Raw genomic sequence first — 17,704 nt, forward strand, 5'->3', positions numbered from 1 at the left:
TAAGCAAATAAATTACTGAGCATGGTGCTGATGTAGTTTCTGGTTCATGAAGTTAACACAGTCCCTAAATATGTATTCTTACCTACAGGCTATTTGGAGCCCCGCTGGTGAGAAAGTGGTTAAGAGCTCAGCTGCTAACCAAAAGGAGGCAGTTCGAATCCACCAGCTGCCCCTTAGAGACACTATGGGGCAGTTCTGCTCTGTCTTTTAGGGCCGCTTGGATTGCAGACGTGTGGAAATGTTGCCAAGCTAAAAACAGCACTTTCAGCAGGCAGATGCACACGTGGGGATGTGGTCCAAGCCCACTGCCTGTCCTCTGCAGCCCAGCATCCTGGCATCCTTGCCATGCTAAGCAAACAGCCCTACTCCACTTCCTCAGGAACCTTCACCGTTCTGCTTGAGCCCTTTTAAAAATGTGTGTGAACACAATGGAATACTACACAATGATAAAGAACAACAATGAATCTGCAAAGCACCTCACGACATGGATGAATCTGGAGGGCATCACGCTGAGTGAAATAAGTCAATCACAAAAGGGCAAATATTGTATGAGACCATTACTGTAAAAACTCATGAAAATGTTTACACACAAAAAGAAACAATCTTTGCTGTTTATAAGGGAGGGAGGGGTGGAAGGAAGGGTCAGACAGCACACCACTGGGGAAGCCATACAACTTGTACAAGGCAAGGTCATGGAAACTCCATAGACACGTCCAAACTCCCTGAGGGACGGAACTGCTGGGCTGAGGGCTGTGGGGACCGTGGTCTCCTGGAACATCTAGCTCAACTGGCCTAACACAGATTATAAAGAAAATGTTCTACATTCTACTTCGGTGAGTAGTGTCGGGGGTCTTAAAAGCTTGTGAGTGGCCCTCGAAGATACTCCACTGGTCCCACCTCATCAGGAGCAAGGGAGAATGAAGACAACCAAAGACACTAGAGAAGGATTACTCCAAAGGACTAATGAACCACAACTAACCCAGCCTCCACCAGACTGAGTCCAGTACAACTAGTTGGGGCCTGGCTACCACTGCTGACTGCTCTAACAGGCATCACAATAGAGGGCCCAGGACAGAGCTGGAGAAAAATGTAGAACAAAATTCTAACTCACAAAAAAAGACCAGACTTACTAGCCTGACAGAGACTAGAGAAACCCAGAGAGTACAGCCCCAGGATACCCTTTTAGCTCAGTAATGAAGTCACTCCTGAGGTTCACCCTTCAGCCAAAGATTAGACAGGCCCACAAAGCAAAACAAGACTTAATGGGCACACCAGCCCAGGAGAAAGGACAAGAAGGCAGGAGGGGACAGGAAAGCTGATAATGGGAAACCCAAGGTCCAGAAGGGGAGAGTGTTGCCATGTCTTGGTGTTGGCCACCAATGTCACAAAACAATATGTGTACTAATTGTTTAATGAGAGACTAATTTGCTCTGTAAACCTTTATCTAAAATACAATTAAAAAAAAATCAAAAATAAATAAATAAAAAAGTGTGCTAAGACTAGAAAGAAGTAGTCACCAGAGAAGGATAAAAATACTCTGACAGAAAGCCACTCTCAGTTCCAGAGACCCCCACATCCTTGGGTCATGTGGCTGGTGGGGATGTTTTCCTCTCTCGAGGCCAAAGGTAGCAACATTCTAATCCTCAGAGTGAATGAGTCCCTCGCCTCAGTGGTGCACAGCTCATCAGTTATGTGTCAAAGGGTAGACTCAGGGAAATACTTGGGCCAGGTAAGTAAGCTTAGACCTAGAAGGGTTTTAAAAAGTATGAGGGAAGGGGAATGAGTTTTAGGCCAGGCCTCCCTCAGCTCCTCTTTCAGACTTGAGATGGGGGTCCTACCTCCTCTGGAGTTTCCCTGCTCCATCTAAGAACAGGAGGGAGCCTGCATCACAGGTATATGCCCTGAGGGCTTATATATAAATGCAAACTGCTATAAAAAGGTACTGCCTCTCTCACCCTTTTCTTGCTCCCCACATCATGGTCACTCTTTGCTGTTGAATTTGCGTTCTCTAGCGCATGTGGAAAGGAGCCCTGGTGGCACCACGGTTGAACGCTCGGCTGCTAACCAAACCCGCCCAGTGGCTCCACAGAAGAAAGGCCTGGTGATCTGCTCCTCTTAAGATCACAGCCTAGAAAACCCTATGGGAACAGTTCCGGTCTGTCACGTGGGGCCGCCATGAGTTGGAATCTACCTGATGGAACCCAACCATAATAATAAGTTATTTCTGGGTATCCCGATCTTCCCTTGAGATCTCCAAAGCCCTTTAATAGTGCCTATGTCTTTTCCTTTAAGGTCTCCAGAGCTCAAAAAGGAGATTCTAACCATAAGTAAGAATGCACAAACACCAGAAGGTAAACTAGATAATTGGGGGCTCTGAAAAATTAAACACTTATGCTCGTCAAAATACTCACCAAAACAGTAAAAAAGAGGACCTACGGACTGGGAAAAAATTTTTGTCTATGACATATCCAACAAGGGTCTGATCTCTAAAATCTATAAGATACGGCAACACCTCAACAACAAAAAGACAATTCAATCAAAAAATGGGCAAAGGATATGAACAAACGCTTCACCAAAGAAGATATTTGGTGGCTAACAGACACATGCGGAAATGCTCCCGTCATTAGACATTAGAGAAACGCAAATCAAAACTACAATGAAGTATCATCTCACTCCGACGTTCCTGGCACTAATAATAATAAAAAAAAATGTTGGAGAGGTTGCGGGGAGCTTGGTACTCTTGTGCACTGCTGGTGGGAATGCAAAGTGATACAATCACTATGGAAAACAATATGGTGCTTCCTTAAAAAGCTAGAAATAGAAACACCATACAATCCAGTAATCCCACCCCTAGGAATATATCCTAGAGAAATGAGAGCCATCACACAAATAGATATATGCACACCTATGTTCACTGCAGCATTGTTCACAATAGCAAAAAGGTAGAAACAACCTAAGTGCCCATCAAGAGATGAATGGATAAGCAAATTCTGGTACATACACACAATGGAACTCTACACAATGATAAAGAATGAGGATGAATCTGGGAAACATCTCACGCCATGGATGAACCTGGAGGGCATTATGCTGAGTGAAATAAATCAATCACAAAAGGACAAATATCTTATGAGACCACTCTTATAAAAACTCAAAGGTTTACACACAGGAAAAAACAATCCTCCATGGCTATGAAGGAGCGGAGGGGTGGGGAGGGGAAATCACTAACTAGATAATAAAAAAAAAAGACAAGTGTTAAATTCAGTGAAGGAAAAGACAACACACAATTGGAGGAAGTCAGCACAACTTGACTAAGGCAAGGTCATAGAAGCTTTCCAGACACATCCGAACACCTTGAGGGACTGAGTTACTGGAGCTAAGGGCTGGGGACCATAGTCTCAGGGGACATTTAAGTCAATTGGCATAACATAGTTCATTAAGAAAATATCCTACATTGTATTTTGGAGAGTAGCATCTCCAGTCTTAAAAGCTTTCGAGCGGCCACATGAGACACATCTATTGATCCCATTGTGTCTTCTGCAAAGGCAAATGAAAAAAAAAAACCAAAGACATAAGTAAAACATTAACCCAAAGGACTAAAGGACCACATCCACCACAGCCTCCACCAGCCTGAGCCCAGAAGAACTAGATGGTGCCTGGCTACTAAATGGTTGTATCATTTTGCATTCCCACCGCTCTATGATAGGGATCACAATAGAGGGTCTTGGACAGAGAGGGAGAAAAGCATAGAACAAAATTTAAATTCACGAAAAAAAGCCAGACTTACTGGCCTGACACGGACTGTAGGAATCCCTGAGACTATGGCCCCCAGCCACCCTGCTAACTCAGAACAAAAGTCACTCCCAAAGTCGACCTTTCAGCCAAAAATTAGATAGGCCTATAAAACAAACAATAACATACATGAGGATCGTGCTTGTTAGCTCAATGATGTAGATGAGATCGAATGGGCAACACCTGCCCAAAAGCATAGACAAGAAGGCAGGAAGGGACAGGGAAACTGGACAAATAGACCCAGGGAACCTGGGGTGGAAAGGGGGAGAGTGCTGACACATTGCTGGGATTGTCATCAATGTCACAAAACAATGTGTGTATAAATTTTTGAATGAGAAACTAATTTGTGCTGTAAACTTTTACCTAAAGAGCAATGAAATTAAAAAAAAAAGGATACAAGCTGTACGCAAAGAGAAAATAAAGGTGATTCCACATTTTACTTTTTCCCACAACGGACACATATTGCACACCATTACCGTCTTATAGTTCACATGGATAGCTAAAAGCATCTAATATTCCACCCTTAGAGTCAGGCCACACTTGAAGGGGAACATGAAAAGTTCCCAGAGATGTCCACAGAAAGACTGGATTTCATTAACAGCATCAGCCAGGCAATTGTGTGATACACAGTTGAACTCGTTCTGCTTTATTTTCGTCTGACACGTCTCTGGCTCTTGGTCTGCCCTCTGATCGAGTCTTACTTCCCAGTACAGTTTGCCGCCATTACAAGCAGCTGGCCTGAGCACAGCAACACCTGAACCCAGAGGATTCTCTAGGTGGCGCAGAGTCCTGCCAACAGGATCTCAGCAGCAGGGCTTAACCCGTGCCGTCCATACTCAGTGAGGACCCAGGAACACTCAGAACAGAGACTCACGGGCCCTGACTGACATTCGACCACAATTCCATGGGGGTTTTCTCTCTCCAGGATTGGTCCTGTGCACAGACCCATTTCCAAATCGCAGAGATAATCTGATTCTCTTTCAACGCACCCTGGTAACACTGACTGAGAGCTGAAAGCCCAGCCAAACTACCTCCATAAAAGTTTAAAAGTACCAAAAAAACCCAAAAAACTACATGCCTATTTCATTATGGAAGACTTTTTTTTTTTTTTTAAGCAGTGGCCTTTTTTTCCTTCCCCCCTTTTCTTCTCAGATCAGAGGTGTTGTGTATAAATTTGGCAGTCAGTTGTTATTCTTAAAGGCACATGTTAAAGTTGCACATTAAACAACAAAATAGTTTTCACGTTCCCAGTTTCCAAGTTCAAGATCCCTCGGCTGAGCACTGCTTACCTTACAACGCCAGGTCCCAGCCGTCTCTAAGTTTAAAGCAGTGCGTCAAGGGTGCCAGTTTTGTTTTCTTGCAGGAAGCTCTAATCTGTCACAGCTCCTGGCTGGCCCGGAGGACCAGAACACCAATGAGGAGGCCAGAGCCGCCAGGTGGGACGTGGCCTCCCTGTCACAGCCCACACATGCTCTTTATGACTGAGGTGCCAAACTCACCTTGACGAGGCTAACAAAGCCCTTCATTGTGAAGCTCTGGGACATCCTTGGGGAAGAAACGGTTAGGAAAAGTCCTCAGCCGAGCTGAAGATTTCATGCTTTCATTGAAATGGCCTCTCATTCCTTAACAATAAAGAGGAAATGTCTTTAGCTAATTAGCTTCCTGGGGGACAAGCAAGGCTATTCACTGCCTACCAAGAGGCTGAGATAAGGGGGGCTTTATCTGTTGGAATTCTACTACTGTTTCACGTCTACACATGAAGCCTCATCTCACGATTGGGAATACCTTCACCCCAGAAGTAATGGCAGGATGTTACCTTTGAATGAAGGTCACAACCGTGAGGGTACCATTGTTGTTGGGTGCCTTCTAGTCGATTCCGACTCATAGCAACCCCATGTGACAGGGTAGAACTGCCCATAGGGTTTTCTAGGCTGTAATCTTTACAGAAAGGAGCCCTTGTGGTGCACTGCTTAAAGCGCTCTGCTGCTAACCAAAAGATCGGTGGTTTGAACCCACCAGCGGCTCTGAGGGAGAAAGATGTGGCAGTTTGCTGATGACAGCAAACAGTTAAAGATGACAGCCTTGGAAACTCTATAGGGCAGTTCCACTCTGTCCTACAGGGTCACTATGAGTTGGGATCGACTGGACGGAAGTGGGGTGAGCAATCTTTACGGGAGCAGATGGCCAGGTCTTTCTCCCTCATAGCTGTTGGGCGGGTTCAAATTGGCGACCTTTCAATTAGCAGCTGAGAGCTTAAGGGTTGCACCACCAGGGCTCCTTAAGAGGGTACCTATCACTCAGCAATAGCTCAGTTATGTCAGATGTTCTCATTTTTCAAAAGGTAAAAATTCACATTTTTATGTGAAAACTCTTATGTTTTACACGTAGGCACCATATTCAAAATCTTTCAACACACCATGGATGCTAAACAAAATACATCTTCCGGTCAACTCTGCCCTCAGGGATACCAATTTGTGACTTTAGGACTATATGTATGACCTTGAGTTTAAGCAAATAGAAAATAAACGGTCTTGGGAGATTGGATCTCTAAAGAAGGCGTCTTTGAGGATGCTGCACGTTTCTACTGCGGCTGGTTCTCCCCGTAAAGGTGTGGTTGGAACCCATGGGATCATTAACATTCTGAGAAGACTTTTCATCTGATGGGCAAAAAAGGGCTTGAGAACCCCACTGGGGAGGAAAAAATAAATTGCTCCAGCATTATAAAAACCAACCAGATACAGTGCTGCCAGTCTTGTCTCAAGACCGAAATATCAAAAGTAAAAGCAAAGGGTAGAACAGGGCTTAAGTAGCTAAATTCAAGAACTGGGTAGAAGAAAAGGTTTATTAACTGGCTGAAGAAAAGAGCTGTTGGGGTGGGGCGGGTGGAGATAAAAGGAGCCCTGGTGGCACAATGGCTAAAGCACTCGGCTGATAACTGAAAGGTCAGGGGTTCGAACACACCATCTTCTGAGGGAGAAAGATGTGGCAGTCTGCTTCTGTAAAGATTACAGCCTTGGAAACCCTATGGGGCAGTTCTACTCTATCACACGGGGTCACTACGAGTCAGAATTGTCTCGTTGGCATATGACAACAACATATATATAGATATATACACACAATAGCCATAAAAATGGGCTCAAGCATACCAACAATTATGAAGATGGTGTAGGACCAGGCAAGGTTTCGTTCTGTTATACCTAAGGTCGCTATGACCCTATGGCAACTAGCAACAACAAATAACACGTATGTATCAATGGCTTTGTTCCTCTGGAGAACCCTAAGACAGCCCCAGGCAGAGAACGTGGAAACCTTTATTCATTAGTGTGCCCTTAGGCTGTAGGCCCTGAATAGGTCTCCTCACTGGAGTCTGATGTCTGGGAGACAGGATTCCAGGCTATTGAAGCAACCCTAAGGACCCTGGCCTGACCTATGACCTTCCTGTCTGGTTCACCTGCCCGGACCCAGGCTCGCTGGGGAGGCTACAGCATAGGAGGTAGCTGTCCATGCAGCTCTGCTGGGAGGCTTTCCATGACTGGCACTGAGACATGAGATCAACACTCAGGTTGGCATCACTTCTTTTTCTTGTGTAATAAATCAAGGCAGGAAGTGGTGGTTTTGTGGTGGGATTCTCGCCCTCCATGCAGGAGGAAGAAGGACCCGGCAGTCTACTTCTGAAAAGCATTAGCCAGTGAAAACCTTATGAATAGCAGCGGAACATTGTCTGCTGGAAGATGGGCCCCCCAGGTTGGAAGGCACTCAAAAGATGACTGGGGAAGAGCTGCCTCCTCAAAGTAGAGTCGACCTTAATGATGTGGATGGAATAAAGCTTTCGGGACCTTCATTTGCTGATGTGGCATGACTCAAAATGAGAAGAAACAGCTGCAAACATCCATTAATAATCGGAACCTGGAATGTACCAAGTATGAATCTAGGAAAATTGGAAATCGTCAAAAATGAAATGGAAAACATAAACATCGATATCCTAGGCATTAGTGAGCTGAAATGGACTGGTATTGGCCATTTTGAATCAGGCAATCGTGTAGTCTACTATGCTGGGAACGACAACTCGAAGAGGAATGGTGTTGCATTCATCGTCAAAAAGAACGTTTCAAGATGTATCCTGAAGTACAACGTTGTCAGTGATAGGATAATATCCATACGCCTACAAGGAAGACCAGTTAATACGACTATTATTCAAATTTACGCACCAACCACTAGGGCCAAAGCTGAAGAAATAGAAGATTTTTATCAGCTGCTGCAGTCTGAAATTGATTGAACATGCAATCAAGATGCATTGACAATTACTGGTGATTGGAATGCAAAAGTTGGAAACAAAGAAGAAGGATCAGTAGCTGGAAAATACAGCCTTGGTGATAGAAACGATGCCAGAGATCGAATGATAGAATTTTGCAAGACCAACGGCTTCTTCATTGCAAATACCTTCTTTCACCAACATAAACAGCAACTATACACATGGACCTCGCCAGATGGAACACATAGAAATCAAATTGACTACATCTGTGGAAAGAGTTGCTGGAAAAGCTCAATATCATCAGTCAGAACAAGGCCAGGGGCCGACTGTGGAACAGACCATCAATTGCTCATATGCAAGTTCAAGCCAAAACTGAAAAAAATCAGAGCAAGTCCATGAGAGCCAAAATATGACCTTGAGTATATCTCACCTGAATTTAGAGACCATCTGAAAAACAGATTTAATGCATTGAACACTAGTGACCGAAGACCAGACGAGTTGTGGAATGACATCAAGGACATCACCCATGAAGAAAGCAAGAGGTCACTGAGAAGACAGGAAAGAAAGAAAAGACCAAGATGGATGTCAGAGGAGACTCTGAAACTTGCTCTTGAGTGTCAAGCAGCTAAAGCAAAAGGAAGAATTGATGAAGTAAAAGAACTGAACAGAAGATTTCAAAGGGCCTCTCGAGAAGACAAAGTAAAGTATTATAATGACATGCGCAAAGAGCTGGAGATGGAAAACCAAAAGGGAAGAACACGCTCTGTGTTTCTCAAGCTGAAAGAACTGAAGAAAAAATTCAAGCCTTGAGTTGCAATAGTGAAGGATTCCATGGGGAAAATATTAAACGACGTAGGAAGAATTGAAAGAAGATGGAAGGAATATAGAGTCATTACACCAAAAAGAATTAGTTGATGTTCAACCATTTCAAGAGGTAACATATGATCAGGAACCGATGGTACTGAAGGAAGAAGTCCAAGCTGCTCTGAAGGCATTGGCGAAAAACAAGTCTCCAGGAATTGATGGAATATCAATTGAGATGTTTCAACAAACAGATGCAGCGTTGGAGGTGCTCACTCGTCTATCCCAAGAAATACGGAAGACAGCTTCCTGGCCAACTGACTGGAAGAGATCCAATTTTTATGCCTATTTCAAGAAAGGTGATCCAACCAAATGTAGAAATTACAGAACAATATCATTAATATCACATGCAAGCAAAATTTTGCTGAAGATCATTCAAAAACAGCTGCAGCAGTATATCAACAGGGAGCTGCCAGAAATTCAGGCCGGCTTCAGAAGAGGACGTGGAACCAGGGATATCATTGCTGATGTCAGATGGATCCTGGCTGAGAGCAGAGAATACCAGAAGGATGTTTACCTGTGTTTTATTCACTATGCAAAGGCACTCGACTGTGGATCATAACAAACTCTGGATAACACTGTGAAGAATTGGAATTCCAGAACACTTAATTGTGCTCATGAGGAACCTTTACATAGATCAAGAAGCAGCTGTTGGGACAGAACAAGGGGCTACTGATTGGTTTAAAGTCAGGAAAGCTGTGCACCAGGGTTGTATTCTTTCACCATACCTATTTAATCTGTATGCCGAGCAAATAATTTGAGAAGCTGGACTATATGAAGAAGAACGGGGCATCAGGATTGGAGAAAGACTCATTAACAACCTGCATTATGCAGATGACACAACCTTGCTTGCTGAAGGTGAAGAGGTCTTGAAGCACTTACTAATGAAGATCAAAGACCACAGCCTTCAGTATGGATTACACCTCAACGTAAAGAAACCAGAAATCCTCACAACTGGACCAATGAGCAACATCGTGATAAACGGAGAAAAGATTGAAGTTGTCAAGGATTTCATTTTACTTGGATCCATAATCAACACCCACAGAAGCAGCAGTCAAGAAATCAAAAGACGCATTGCATTGGGCAAATCTGCTGCAAAGGACCTCTTCAAAGTGTTAAAGAGCAAAGATGTCACCCTGAAGACTAAGGTGCGCCTGACCCAAGCCATGGTATTTTCAATTGCATCATATGCATGTGAAAGCTGGACAATGAATAAGGAAGACTGAAGAAGAGTTGATCCCTTTGAATTGTGGTGTTGGCATAGAATATTGAATATACCAGGGACTGCCAAAAGAACCAACAAATCTGTCTTGGAAGAAGTGTGGCCAGAATGCTCCTTGGAAGCTAGGATGGCGGGATTGCGTCTTACATACTTTGGACATGTTGTCAGGAGGGATGAGTCCCTGGAGAAGGACATCATGCTTGGCAGAGTACAGGGTCGGCGGAAAAGAGGAAGACCCTCAACGAGGTGGATTGACACAGTGGCTGCAACAACGAGCTCAAGTGTAACAACGATTGTGAGGATGGCGCAGGACCAGACAGTGTTTCCTTCTGTTGTGCATGGGGTCGCTACGAGTCGGAACCAACTCGACGGCACCTAACAACAACAACATGCAGGAGACCTGGGTTCCATTCCCAGCCATCGCACCGTATGCGCAGCCACAGCCAGGGTGTCAGTGGAGGCTTGCGTGTTACTGGGATCCTTGCAGACTAACATGGACTAGGAGGAAAGTCCTGGTGATCTCATTCCAAAGATAAGCCACTGAAAACCCCGTGGAGCACAAGGGCCCAGCCTGCAGCGGATCCCGGCGGCGGCGGACCCCGGCGGTGGCGCAGGACCGGGCAGTGTTGGTCCTGCTCCCGTGTGTACGGGGTCGCCATAGGTCAGGGCCGGCTCAAGGGCGTCCAAGGGCAACAACAGCAATGAGGCAAGAGCGGGAAGCAGGCTTGCCAGCTCCAACCCAGAGGATCCCACAAGGGAACAGCCGCTCCCAGGTGTTCTGAACAGAGCAAACACATTTTAGGTCTTTCACCAATGTGATCTCTGCTGAGTTGTTCTTTTCCTGTCGCAAGGAGTGCTCATGAGGAACGCGTGTTTGGAAATCCAAAGGTTATTTCCCCCAGCTCTGAGTAAAGAAAACCAGAAGACTCTGGAGTGCTGCGGATTTTTTGGTCGGGTTGGCCACAGCCCCACCCAGCAACTTCTGAAATCCAGTGTCAGGATACTTGATTCTGGTTCCCACGGTCAGCGTTACAGCAGAGTCAGCTAAAAATACTTCCTTTATGCTGAGCACTCTGTATCCCACGTGCTCCATAGGGCTCGCTCTCCAGGTAAACACCATTTATCTAATCCTACCAGTAACTGATGTAATCAGCCTAAATACATTGATACGTTGGCTTTTCTGTTCAGGTCTCTCATCATTATTTTTACATTTTTCATATACGGTTAGTTTATTCAGTCTTGTCCTTCTCTTATTGAGTTCACTGCACCAGAGATTTAACACATAGTAAAAATCCGAATTTTGAGAGCTTGGTCTGCCATGTGACTGGCAGCAGGAAAGCGCCTGGGCTATAACCTTCAGAATTGTATTTGCTTATTCAAAAAGTAAATATAGCCTGTCCTGTGCGCCAGGCACTCTTCCAAGTGTTTTATGAATAGGAAAATATTTCGTCCTAGTAATGGCACTATGAGGTGGTACTCTTCTTGCCCCATTTTACAGACGGGCAATGTGGGCACGCTCCACTATTACAGAGTTAATAGGTGCCCTAGTGGAGCAATGCATAAGTGCTTGGCTGCTAATGGAAAGGTTGATGCTTCGAACCTACCCAACAGCTCTGTGAAAGACCTGGAATCTGCTCCTGTAAAAAATGAGAGCCTAGAAAACTGTATGGTGCAGTTCTGTTCCATCCCATGGGGTCGCTGTGAGTGGAAACCGACTTGATGACACCCAACAACAGCAACAACCTATAGCTAATAGGTGGCAGAAACTGATTAGGCTCTTATTCGTATTTGTTTCAAGTTTGTTCGTACTCATTTTAATTTTTCATACCCTAACTTTCAGTACGGAATAAGCCAACCCCACAAAGGGATGCTCCTCACCCACGAGGGTTTCGTGCACTTGTTGTCAAGGAAAGCATGAACCTGGAGCTGTGTTGACCTGTTTCACAAGATCCTGAAGTCACCAAAAGCAAGTATTTGCAAGTCATCCAGCTGGATGCAGGGAGCAGGAACAGGAACCGGGGAGCAAGCTCACTAGCCCCTGGGGGTCCTACTGGGAGCCGCTCAGCACTGTGGCCTCCCTCCCAGCAGCCAGCCACACACCCATGTCCACGTTCACACCCTTAGCAGAGCTTTAGGTCATTTTTTTTTTTTTTAATTGTGCTTTAGGTGAAAGTTTACAGTTCAAGGTAATTTCTCCTTCAGAAATTTATGCATATATTGCTTTGTGACATTGGTTGCAATCCGTACAATATGACAGTACACTTTCCCTTTCCACTCTGGGTTCCTTGTGTCCATTTGACCAGTTCTGTCCCTTCCTGCCTTCTCATCCTGCTTTTGGACAGGAGCTGCCTGTTTGGTCTCTTCCTTGACATGTTCCTGTTTCCAACCTCGCATCACTTGTCCAGCTTAGCGAGGCTCTTGATTTCTCTTCTGTGTCTTGAAACTCAGCCCTGGACAGAAGTGCTCTCTGCTCTCTCACTCTTGCTGAGTCTAGGAAAAAGACCACAGGTGTGCTGGCCAGTGGGTCCAGTGGAATGGGCCCCACTGGGCATTCTGCCTACCCAAGGCTTTCATGTGGTGCTCAGAGGGCAGCTTCCTTTATTGCCCAGGAAAAAGACCCCTCTGGTCCTTTTAAAGGAAACCCTGTTGGCATACTGGTTAAGAACTACAGCTGTTAACCAAAAGGTTGGCAGTTCAAATCCACCAGCCACTCCTTGGAAACCCTACGGGATAGTTCTACTCTGTCCTATAGGATCACTATGAGTTGGAATTGACTCGACAGCAATGGGATTGGTTTAGTGTTTTTGGTCCTTTTAAGGAGTCCCTGGAAGAGGCAAATGGTTAATGTGCGAGGCTGCCAAGGGAAAGGTTGGAGGTCGAGGTCCACCAGAGGTGCCTCAGAGGAAAGGCCTGGTGATCTCTGAAACACCAGCCACTGAGAACTGTGTGGAGCACAGCTCTTCCCTGACACCCACGGGGTTGCCACGAGTCAGAATTAACTCCGTGGCTACTTCTAAATTTTTTTTTTTTTTTTTAAGCCAGCCCCTGCCCTATTTCCAGTCCATCTGATAGGAAAAGCCCTATAATTGTGAAATTCCAGAATCACTGGGCTGTTGGTGCCTTGCGTGGTCATGGTTATTTAATCTATTTTCTGTTTCTAGCTGACCTGCCCCTTGACTGCACTGTCCTGAGAAGGTGAGATGCCCGCCTGTTTCTGAAGACTCAGGACAGCAGTTTCCATCCTCGTTCGTCGTTTGACAGACGTCTTCCGTGCTTGCTGTGCTGAAGTCCAGTCTCCTCTCTTTTTCCCTTTGGCCCATTCCTCAGCTCCCCACGGGCACACTGCGTCCTAAGAACAAACGGCTCCTCTGAGCCCTGCCTCGGTTGATACTCTGGTGATATGCTTGTCACGTCCTGCACTCTTCCACAGAATTTAACAGAAATAAAGCAACAAAATTAAACTGGAGGTTGCTGGCTAATGCCTGCCTTAACCGCTCGGTTACTAACCCAAAGGTTGGCAGTTCAAATCCACCCAGCAGCTACGTGAGAGAAAGGCCTGGTGATCTGCACCTGTAAAAACTACAGCTTAGAAAATCCTGTGGGCAGTTCTACTCTGTCACATGGGGTCGCCAGGAGTCAGAACTGACTCCACGGCACTTAACAATAACAACTGTTTCTATTTATCCATATCTGCTTCCATAAAGATTAAAACCCATTGCCATCTAGCCAATTCTGACTCAGAGCCACCCTACAGGACAGAATAGGACTGCCTTACGGGGTTTCCAAGGCTGTAATCTTTACCGAAGCCGACTGCCACACTTTCTGCCCTGCAGTGGATGGTGGGTTCAATCTACCAACCTTTCAGTTATCGGTCGAGCTATTAACCACTGTGCCACCAGGGCGTAGAAAATCCTGTGGGGCAGTTCTACCCTGTGACATGGGGTCGCTATGAGCTGGAATCGACTCAATGGCACCCAACTATGACAACAACAACCCCAGCAGGATATGAGCTCCAAAGTCCAGAGGCTGTGTATCCCTAGCTCAGTGTCTGGTGTTTATTAGGTTCTTGAAAAAGTACTTGACAAAAGAATATTGAGTTCACCAGATGGAAGAAAGAAAGTCTTCATGGCTACTAGCCATGTGCCTGAGTGGTGCAAACAGTTATCTCACTTGGCTGCTAACCAAGAGGTTCATGTCCAATCAGAGAGCCCTTGGAAGAAAGGCCTGGAGATCTATTCCCGCAAAATCAGCCATTGGAAACTCTATGGAGCACAACCATGCTATGACACACATGGGGTCGTCAGGAGTCACAGTTGACTCACTGGCAACTAGTTCAACACGTTAGGCATTTCTTCAGCTGGTATGCTAGTTATTAACTCTCTTCTCCCTCACCTTAGGAAGACATGTGGCCCCAAATAGATAAATTACTATTTAATTCTTACTTCTCACAAAGTGTTTCTTCCTATATGAGTGGTTCCTCCTCAGACTAGGCTAAACAAAGGATTCCTCTGCAGTGGTGAACAACCCACAGTAAAGAAGAGCCCATGGGTGTCCTCATCTGTCTGGATGATGTTGGCCATTCAATCACTCAGGAAGAAGCAGCCTTCTCAGACCTGTTTGTGGGGTCAGTTCTTGGTTTTACAAACCTAGATAGGCCTTTATGGCTTTCTCTGGTCAAACTCTTTCTGTTACCATGTTTGATAACAGTGACCACAAATCTTTCCTCACTCAAGAACCACAGCCGTCTTTTTTTTTTTTTTGGCATTTCTATAACTATGTCACTCTTTTCTTCTGTTATTCTGAATAACATCTATTTGAGAACAATTTTAGGAAAATCTTGTTCAAGCCTGACATAGGTTTGTGGTATGCATTGTTGTTATTTGGAAACCCTGGCGGCGTAGTGGTTAAGTGCTATGGCTGCTGACCAAGAGGTCGGCAGTTCGAATCGGCCAGGTGCTCTTCGGAAACTCTATGGGGCAGTGCTACTGTGTCCTATACAGTTGCTATGAGTCGGAATCAACTGGACGGCAGTGGGTTTTTGGTTTTTTGGTTGTTGTTGTTATTGTTAGTTGCCATCGAGTCAATTCTGACTCACAGTGACCCCATGTGACAGAGTAGAACTGCTCCATATGGTTTTCTTGGCTGTAATCTTTATGGAAGCAGATTGCCAGGTCTTTTTCCCACAGAGCCGTGGGTGGGTTCGAACCACCAACTTTTCGGTTAGCAGCTGAGTGCTTAACCATTACACCACCAGGGCTCCTTAGAGACACACTGGGCTTTTACATATGGGTTTCCTCCATGTTTCAGGATCTTTTTTGAATTAAGTAGTTCAGGGGGCTGTGGCTGAATTTCCACACCAGCACCATTTTAAGGGACAAGAGAGGGCAGGATTCCTCGCCTTGGAGACCCACATCTGGGAACATTCTTGTGAAACATAGCATTTACTTTGCCTTCAGAGAGCCGAATAATTTGATTAAGCCTTTGATTTGTTCTTGTCCTATGACTGTGAAGTTTTATATTTTTTCAAAATTTGTGTGTGTAATGTATAGACATCTAGATATATAGACATAAAACCAAAAACCAAACCTACTGTCACAAGTCAATTCTGACACATAGTGGCCCCACAAGACGGAGCAGAGCTGCCCCATAGGGTCTCCTAGGCTGTGGCTTCCAGGGAGCAGGTCACCGGGTCTTTCTGCTGCAGAACCACTGGTGGGACAGATCTGCCAACCTTTTGGTTAATAGCCGAGCTCTTAATCAGTGGCACCACCAGGGCTCCTGCCATAAAGATTGTTGTTATTGGGTGCCGTAGAGTCAATTTCGACTTATAGCAACCCCTTGTGACAGAGTCGAGCTGCCCCATAGGGTCTCCTAGACTGTGCTATTTACAGGAGCAGGTCACCAGGTCTTTTCTCCTGTGAAGTAGTTGGTGAGTTCAGACCGCCAACCTTTCAGTTAGCAGCTGAGTGCTTAACCGTTGTGCCACCAGGGCTCTTTCTCTCTCTCTCTCTCTACAATGTGTGCATACATACACAATGCATATATATAACATACAGTGTTACTTGCTGTTTCTACTGGGCTTTTTCTGCTTAGTTTCTTTCTTTTTCGCTTCCTGTGAAAAGAAACTGAGTTGGTCATAAAATTGATCTATTGGATGAGGTTTATTTGGGCAGGAGACTCAATCATCAGACAGCATCCAATCACACTTGGAAAGGTGCCCTGCCCAGTATCGGCAGTGATTGGATTTTTATTGACAAAACTCGGAAGCAAAGAAGCGTATTTCCAATTGGCTTATACAACACACTGCTGGAACGCTGTCAGGATTTCCCTGGTCAAGGAGGGTGGATGCTCTGTCAGAATCTCAGTGGTCAACGAGGGTGGCCTGATTTAAAGAAAAGCTAGGCTCACGTTGTAGTAAAGACAAGTCTTAGTGGTATTGGCCACTCAAACACTGACACCATTTTGTAGACCACACCACTCCATCTGGATTTCGTTTAGCATTCCTCTTCTCAGATAGAAAAGGGATGTCTACACAGTCATTAAAGCCAACTTGGTTCATGAACAGAATTGCCCAGATAGTGTGCCTGGCCCTGTGACAAAAGGATACAGACAGAGTGGTGGATCAAATAAAAGTAGATTTCAAAGAACCACAGTCCCTTTCTAGGTCTATGTTCTAGGGGCCATTATTTGCTTATAACCTCTATGAGACTCAGCTGATTTATTTATAAAATATAGCCAATAATTCTAATTATATCCTAGGTTTGTAGTGAAGATTGGAAATAATATTTGTAAAATACCCAGCATAGTGCCTTGCACATGTGTGCTCAAAAATAGTAATTTTTATTCATATTAATAATCATAATAGTCTAATATGAGTGTTAAAATAATATTAAACCAATAATAGAAATTGTTTGAAGATTACTTAATACATGATTTACAAATCGGGGCAACGTTTCTGACTAGAGTCAAAAATGTTCCAAAGAAGAAAGATCCTTCACAGGTTTTTATACCTTAGCTTATCATTAGTAATTATACATTGCCATGGAAACAGGGCTAGAATAGTGTTTACATAATAACTTGTGGCCATACAAGATTCCATACAGCATTCACTTGGAGAAGAATTCAAGTAATTATGGATTGATCTTGAAAGATAACTTCTAGTCTAACCTTTGTAATTACTGTTGTCGTAATTGACTGCACATAGATAATTTTTTAAGAGAGCACAATGCCCAAGGCAAACGTTGTTTACTAGACTATTGTTTGACTGAAAGATGACTTTAAGAAGAACAGTTCTGACTCAAGGTTTAAGGTTCAAAGATTACCTCAGGGTGATAGTTTTGGGTGGGTCATTCCAATGTCTGTGGTTCCAAAAATTCTGGATCCCACGATAATTAAAATTTTCATCTATGTGAGCATCCCAGGAGTGAGCATCCCGTTTGGGTGCATAAAAATATATTTGTATGTGACCATGTGAGGCCATGGTCAAGTGTGGCTCAAGCAACCTTCCATCCATGTCCTTGAGGTATGGGAAGATGTCTGTCCACCAAAAGAAGCAAACAGGTCCCACAGCAGCTGTGACA

At 44.7% G+C, this 17,704-nt stretch overlaps 1 long non-coding RNA gene across 3 annotated transcripts in view; it reads right to left on the minus strand.

Annotated features, from left to right (window-relative positions):
* The window catches only part of LOC126058072 (uncharacterized), an 80,864-nt gene extending 75,691 nt beyond the window's left edge, over positions 1-5,173 (minus strand). For all 3 annotated transcript variants that reach the window (XR_007513080.1, XR_007513079.1, XR_007513078.1), the window contains exon 1: positions 5,079-5,173. This is a non-coding gene — a long non-coding RNA (uncharacterized LOC126058072). The remainder of the gene's footprint in view (positions 1-5,078) is intronic.
* Between the last annotated feature and the right edge of the window lie 12,531 nt (positions 5,174-17,704).

This window comes from Elephas maximus, chromosome 14 (assembly GCF_024166365.1).
Source record: "Elephas maximus indicus isolate mEleMax1 chromosome 14, mEleMax1 primary haplotype, whole genome shotgun sequence".
Lineage (NCBI taxonomy): Eukaryota > Metazoa > Chordata > Mammalia > Proboscidea > Elephantidae > Elephas > Elephas maximus.